Source organism: Seriola dumerili, unplaced genomic scaffold (genome assembly GCF_002260705.1).
Source record: "Seriola dumerili isolate Sdu_G_001 unplaced genomic scaffold, Sdu_1.0 BDQW01000073.1, whole genome shotgun sequence".
NCBI classification, from domain to species: domain Eukaryota; kingdom Metazoa; phylum Chordata; class Actinopteri; order Carangiformes; family Carangidae; genus Seriola; species Seriola dumerili.
In genome coordinates this window covers 5,465,917-5,474,009 of record NW_019174328.1, presented here as the reverse complement: position 1 = coordinate 5,474,009, position 8,093 = coordinate 5,465,917, and positions in this window count along the sequence as shown.

Genomic DNA, 8,093 nt, shown 5'->3' with positions numbered 1-8,093 from the left:
TGCAGACCAGATTATTTTATTGATGTGGCCACAGAAAATACACTGACAGACTGCTGAAAGATATTATTTCCCCCAGTATCCTTATGGTGTCGAAGGGCAATTGCGACCAGGTGTATCTCTGCAAGAAGGTAATCTGTGAAGTGGATCAGTGACTGCACACACACATTCATAGGAGAGGATGAGAACCGCCCTCAGCCCCAGTGGTTAGTGATTTGTGTGGACCAATTACACAGGTCATTCAATGGGTCACAATCAAGGAAACACAGTCGGGAACTGCTGCACTGTAGAAAGAGGAATGTATCAATCAGTAACTATGTAATGTTTCACCATCACACTTTAATGCCGTTTATGGGGGTGTCACATGTCTCACTTGTATGCATTTGAATCGGATAAGCAGCAAGCTCTGGTATTTTCTTACTATTTTTGTTAGAAGCCATATAAGCAACTAAGGTGCAGTACGTTTTTTTTCACTGAAGCAGCAAAGCTTATCTTATCTTTAGCTCAGACGCCTCAGTGACACCAAGATGTGGATGGTAACTTCTGCAGGGATAGTTCAGATTGTTTAGTAGATGTAGTAGTAGGTGTAGTATTAGGGTAAAGTGTATTCATATTCAAAGAGGGAAGCTACTGAGTGTTATTTCCACCATCTTAAATCACTGCTGTCAAAATTCAGACGTCACGTTTCCTGTGGTTGAACTTCAAGATGAAAGGTACCGCTTCCTCCCCGCCCGCCTCAGCCGCTGAACTGATAGGGATCTCAGGTTACAGGCCTCACTGAAATGCTCTCTCTGGGTAATTAGGGTTAATTGGAGAATTTTTTAACCCAAGGGAGCATTTTTTTTTTGTTGCCTTGATGGCAAAAGCTAAAATTGAGTCTAGAGATTGTGGATGCTTTGGGGTGGGGGGATGTGAAAGGATCCCGTCTGTTTTGCCCCCATGACCTGCCCAGAGGTGATGCTTGTGTTGAGAAGATGACTGAGGTGGGGGAGAGCAGTTGTGGTACTGAAGTTCAATGAAAAGAAACCATGAGATAGATATATGATCCAAATGGATTATTCTAATCGAGAGAACAAATCATTTTGATGTCATGTTTTTCTGAGGGAAAATATCAGATATGGCAAGTTGTTTCAACACCAAAATGTGTTTTACTCATCTTGTTCATATTCATACATTTACACATGATGTCCATAACATGCACACAAATTAAAATGTGTTTTACAACAGATATCCTCTGTCTATATCTTTGGAAAAACCTTATTTTGCATTTGCAGATAACATGTTATCTAGGATAGGCTAAGGACGGATGCCTCCATGCTTTATGCAGCTCTTCCCCTTGATTCCACTCTCCCTGTCTATCGTACAGCTAATAGGTATCTAAGCAGCGTGTTCCCTGTTCCCTATAAGCATGACCTATAGTTGTCATGGAGCACAGACAGGGTTTCTCCTCTGAGGCCATGGTGCTAATCTCCTGCAGCCTTAATGTGATTATGGTAATGATCACACAAATGACCCCTGGGCTTTGGGGGATCCATGGTTCACACATTCTCACACACAGGCTGCACAGGCACTGTGACTCCACTGGCCTGCATACGAGACCACCAGACTGAGCCAGTCCTGGTGGCCTGCTCCTGTTCTTCTGTCCTCGCTGGGCTTGGAAGAGTGGAGTGAATGACCAAATAAATTCCAGCCGCCAACAAAAGAGCTGAACGGCCATGAGAGAGATGGATATCTTTTGTTGTCTGACACCCAATGCCGTATTCCAATCCAATTACCTCAGCCTTTTGCAACCCCTGCTATCGCAGTGCATGGCATTGAAGCCTGCCTGAATTCAGACTCGGACCCCTAACAAGAATGTGGTGGATTAGGTGCTTAGTGAGAGCATTCCCTTCCCCCCTACATTTACTAAACTCTGTGGAACACTCTCCCCTAAAAAGATTTAGAACTACCAGCCATCTATTTAAAATCTTATCCCATTTGTTTTAATGTCATTACTGTCTGGTTCCCAAAGACAGAGAACAGAACAAATTTCCCACTGCATTCTTGTATGGCCAAAAGTGACGTGGTTGTGTTGTTTCAACAAGGACTTCTATTGTGGACAGTCAACAGTGAGAGACTAGAAAGCACCGTGTGACAGAGTAAAGATGGATTTACTCTTCTGCGTCAGGGCGTGGTGGAAGTGACGTATGTACCAGCCGCCACACCTTTTCAAAAATGTACCCACACATCAGGGCAACCACAGGAGCTGTGGTCCGTCAGCTGGAGCCACTTGAGTATTCTCCTACTTGTTTCTGCTTCCGGTTGAGGTTGTTGATAGTGAAGACAATGTGGAGCTAGTTTAAAGTCTGCCTCCAATCAGAAATGTGGTTTGCTTATTGTTGTTTCATCTGGATGTTTGACCTTCACTGTGCACAACAATGTGTGCAGAGTTTGACACTAGAAGGCTGTTTTCACATGCATGTGCTGAAGTTTATCTGCGCTCACCTTAAAGGAGCTATTAGTAAGTTTTTGCTGTTACAACATAGCCAACATTAGCGTTAACAACTGTTTTCTTACCAGTCTAGAAGAATTGTTGCAAGTTCTCTATCAAACTTCATTCCTTTACTTGCCAAGAGCTGCCTCTACCACTGCTCTTGTTTTGCTTCTATTTCTATCACTTCTTTTCTTCTACTGAAGTTAGCATGCTAACCAGCTAGCTCCAGCCTGGTCTGCCTGTCTCATCACTTTTCAATCATAGTGTCGAGTCTGCCCCGAAGAAGTAGCACTGCTCTGAGGACGTGTTATAACCTCCTGTAAACGCAACAATGGCTGTAGCTCTTGGCAAAACTGGTAAGTGAACAGCTGTTAATGCTAACATTAAAAAATTCAAAAAATTGCTAAAATAATGTATAAAATACAACGTGTTGTTAAAAAGTAAACAAGTAGTTCTCAAGTTAGTTAGGAGACATTTTCCCTCTAAACTTCTCTCTACATGGTTTCATTTAAATTATTATTTGAGGCCTAAAGGGTAAAAGTCTAAATATCATTTAAAAAACTAAGGTTAGAGATAAGTCCAAAAAATAAAAACAGATTACTTACAGTTACTTTCCACTTGTTTTCTCTACTTTCATCTCCCATTAATCATCTCATGTCAGATTCATCTTGACCCTTTGGAGGGGCCCAACCCCCAAGTTGTGAACCACTGGACTAAACTACTCTGTGTATACAGTACTTAAAACTAGCTCCACCAACTACAACAGTAAAATGCTGCTTACACATTGATATATTGGTATTAATAATGTAATTTATTGCAATGCATCATGGGCAAATTTACTGAGTAGTTTCACTTTTAACACTTTAGCTGATAATACTTATGTACTTTTACTTAGCAGGACTTTAAATACAACATCTTTACTTTTAATAGCATATTTTTTTACAATGTAGAATTAGTACTTCTACTGAAGTGAAGCAAATACACAGTATATTTTGTGATTTTGTGACATTTCCAGTGAAAGCTCCATCCTCACCACATTTGCATCTCTCAATCACAAAGCGAATGAAAGCATGTAAAGCTTTACAGTGAATGCACTCGGCCCTGTACTGTTCAACTCATCTATCTGGTGCTCTGGTGGCGCCACGGCGATCGACCGCTACACAGCCGGAAAGCCAGAGATGTGTGAGCATAAAAAAAAATATGATGAGTTAATGAATTTACAAAGTAAAGCTTGTCTATCTGTGTGTGAGTGAACGACGTGTGGGATGAAAAAGCACATGTGAGGAGGAGATGAGTGTTCAAGCCACTACAGAGCAGAAAGGGAGGATTTCAGTGTACAGTCCATTTAAGAGTATCACAGTGTTTACACGGTGTGTTTATGGGACCTGCTTTTACAGAACGTGTTACAGATGGTATCAACAATCGTCACTCGGATAAATATTATTTTCCGCTGTTAAAGGTGGCCGCTTTGTTATTTTCAACATTTATTCGAAAGCCTGTACTGTGAGGTGATGGTATTTTGATGTCTGAGTGTGGATGTGGAAAGTACCTCAATGTGGTTAGTGCACAGGGAGTCCAGCTGCTATGTGGAGGTTAAGTAAAAATTGGATTATAGAGGGTTAGGTTGAGAGCATGGGTTTTGATTTTCATTGGTTCAAACTGTGCTTAATTGCTGTGGTGATGCTGTGGGTGACTCATTGATGTCATGTTTATTCTAGTTGTCTTTCTTTCTTTCTTTTTTTTCTTCCCAAAGTGGTGCTGTGTATGTCAGTGACACCGAGGAGCTACAGGGATTTGTACACGGTTACTTTTCACGTCAACAGCATCATAAGAACCGACTGGATCAGCACTCTGAGAAAGCGCACATGTGTCAGGTTAAGAAGCTGTGAATGGATCATCAGTCTGTGTGTGTCCTCGCACATCCTTAATGGCCAGGGAGGTGTTTGATCCTCCGAGGGGAGGGGAGGCCTGAGGGTTGCAGTCAGTGAAACAAATCAGATTATCCCTGCTTAGGCTAGTAGCCTACTACTCATCAGCGTAGCATTTCCACCTAGCTAACAATACCAGGTCTCATACTGCTGAGCTGACCCTTGTGATCATGTGATTAAGTGATTTGTGTGTAAGTGTACAATATGTCATAGCGCAGGAGAGTCAGATCTGTGTTTGATTAGATTTGTCCTCGCAGTGGAAAAGGTACTCTGAGACTAAAGTGGAATGGTGAGGAATGTTTACAGCTTAAATCATTGATCAACGAGACAATCTCTCAGGTGGGAGGATACAAACTATTCAGGCAGGGAGATTAGATCCTTTGCCCATCACAGCATCCGAGGTGGTCTCCCAAAGTTAGGAGGGCCTCAGGATCAGTGAGTTAGAACAGTGCTCTCCTCAAAGAGGATATTGGCCCTCACTTGAGGTGAGTGTGGCTAATTACCTGAACTTCCTATGTGGAGGAGGTGACACTGATAAAACTCTTCCTCTCTTTTGTCCCTGTTTGTTGATCACATTACACTGTATCATGGATACATACACCGGATCATGCAGGCGAGTGTCAGAGGAAAGAAAGAGAGATGATCACTCCTCTTATTGCAAACTCTCAGAAGAATGACCTGTAGACTTGTTGAGAGGAGCTAGAACAAGTCCATAAGCCCAGTCAAAACCATGTCCATTGCCAGCCTTGAAGGAAAATATTGATGCTGGCAAAGTCTTGACGTCCCTTGCACCATGACGTAGCGGTTTTTCCATGACACATTTGATGATTGCTTCCAAATGGGCCTGTCAGTTTTAATATAGGCGACCCTGCATTTCACTTTCCTCTAAAGTAAACAAAATCCACCAGCTCTCCCACACACACACACACACACACACACACACAGAATGTGTGATCACACACCAGGAATGAGTCTTGAGATAGAACAGGCATTTGCTCGCTGATATATGTTTTCATGTTCAATCTTCTCACTCTTAAATGAGGCAGTTTGAATTGATGTGGTTTTTGTAAGTTTGCAGATTGTAGGCCACAGTGTTATTTCAGGAAACTGGATGTAATTCCATGATATGACAGTAAAAACTAGTATTTGGTGGTAGGAAGTTTTTAAAAAAAAAAGATGAACAATATGAGTTTTAAATTCAATAGAAGAGGCCTGTCAGAATGTTTACTTTACACTTTTCCTCACGGTAATAAATTAAAACATAGTCCAAGTGTGCTTTGTTAATTTTATACGACAATAAACCTTTTTTCTTGTCATATTTAGTGCTGGGCTTAGACCCAATGCCAACATTTAGTGAGTCAATATACTGACAATTAGATTATACAGTGTCAACTAACAAGGGAAGGACAGTATTCAGTTTGTTTATAGACATGTGTGTGACTGCGCTGCAGGAGAAGGGGAACAGGCACAAAGAGTGGAAATATGTGGGAACAGCTCACTTACAAGACACACGGCAAAGCTGAATATTGGACGGGTCCACTTCACTGGAGCATGTCAACTACCTGTTAATGTTGAACTAATGAGTCTACTTTCATTCCCATTGTGACTGTGTTGCTAGTTTAAAAGATCTAACACATGATATAAATCACCATGTGTAAGACATTTTTTTTTTTTCATTCTATTTTGTGTCTGCACACACACACACACACACACACACACACACAAGGGTGAGCTATTAAACAAACTTGCAGCTGAATAATATGCAGCCTCGGCCAAGTTTTAGAAAGCTGCAATACTAACATGTGACTGTTAATTTTTTTGGCTTGAGCTGATAGACTTTAACTTCATCCTGCATTGTAGACAAATTACATGTTTTTCAGACAGTTTGTAAAGACAAAGAAAATGTTACGCTTCTGTTCAGTCCGTACAAAAGGAGCAGTGACACATGATCAATAGTAAACCTCAGTATGGTTAAATTTCACTATGGTTTAATAGGCAGCAGGAGTGTTTTATTGCCATCTCTTTTTTTTTTTCTTGGCCGTGACTCTCAATATGCTGTGTGAAGTAGTCATAAAGCTGTCAGTAGGAGAAATATTTTCCACACAGCACGATGATAAATAGCATGTAGGCAATGTATGCGTGGGTGTCATACAGACAACATACTGTAACGTGTAATACTTTTTCTAATTATCAGTTTGGCTCATTGGATTGAAAAGTGAAGGCTGCTTGTGTTGTTGGTGTGGAAATGTAGAAAAGTAACAAATAAACAAATTATCTCGTTAGACTGTGTGGAGGAGTACACTTCTACAGTTTTCTTGCTGTTGTCTTCCTGTTTTTGTTTATCTGAGCTAAACCTGAATAGAGTCAAAGGTTTTAGTCATTCAGTTACACACAAGTTGAGTTCAAAAGGCATGTGCTCAAAGAGCTAGTTAGATGTTAATATAACTTGGTAAACAGAAGATACTGGGAAAAAAACAATCTGCACAATGAAGAATAAAAAAATTATCCACCCGCTCCTATCTTGTTACCAGTTCTTCTTTGGGTTTAACTCTCACTCTTGAAGTATTTTGAAATCCTCCATGCTGTCTGCAGCTGAACATGTTGGCGTCATGATTTTGTTTCCTACATCACGTGAAGGCAGGGAAATTCTGTGCACAACAGCACTGCCTCCAAGAAATCATGAAAAGTGAGAAATGGGAATGTTCAGGCTCATAATTTCCTTCTTCTTATACCTCAGGGCATTCCAGTGGTTGTGGGTGGGAATAAAATAGACACCCTGAAAAGAAACAGGCTAGGCTGCCTACACAGGTACAAAAAAAAAAAAAAAAAAAAAAAAAAAAAAAAAGGTGAAGAGCTGCAAAGTTTGCCAATATCCTGCTCTCTTGAATTAGGCCAAATATAGACACTTGAATGTGTTTAAAAGCCTGAAACATGTTGCTATTTCTTTATTTATAGCACTGTCAGACTAAACATCCAATCAGCTTTAAGTGTGAGAACAAGTCTTGCCTTTTGAACTCAGGTCAGAAAGAGGATACCTCTGCATGGTTGGCAGACCCGCGGCCCTTTGAAGAGGTGTCGGTTTGCAACAAACTGGCATCTCTGCCTGGTTCAGTCCTCTTGCTGTTACTCCACATTAAATGATCCAAAACAACAAAGCAAAGTGTTCCCATTGGCAGCAAAAAAAATTATATTAAACTATTGATAAGCAGAGATAACAATCAGCACATTCAAAATCTGACAAGTCTGGACCTACTAATGGGATGACTCAAAGTTTCAGGTTACGCACATTAAACTTTTAAGTGAAAGTAGTTTTGGAAAGAGAAGCTAAAAGATGGGGGCTGTAGATCACATAGAGGACAGTGCATGGAGGAGCTTCACAAACCATTTAACAGTGTAAATATATGACTGCTGAAAAGGCTTGGCTGCTGTAATGCCCTACACTGATGAGACATATTGCTCTTTTAATATATTGCATATGTTTTCATACACATATACGTGAACAATGTCGAGTGTGACAGTGTAGCTGTGGCTTACTGCATGATGTCTGGGGCTATAGCCAGGCTGGCAGAGGCAGACAGTGTTTTGACATGAGGGTGCCTGTCTGTCACTGGCTGAGTCGACTTGTGCTGAAAGAGAGCGGACCGCTGGCAAGTCTCGCTGGATCTGTGAATCAAGGTCAGCACAGCAGAAGGGGC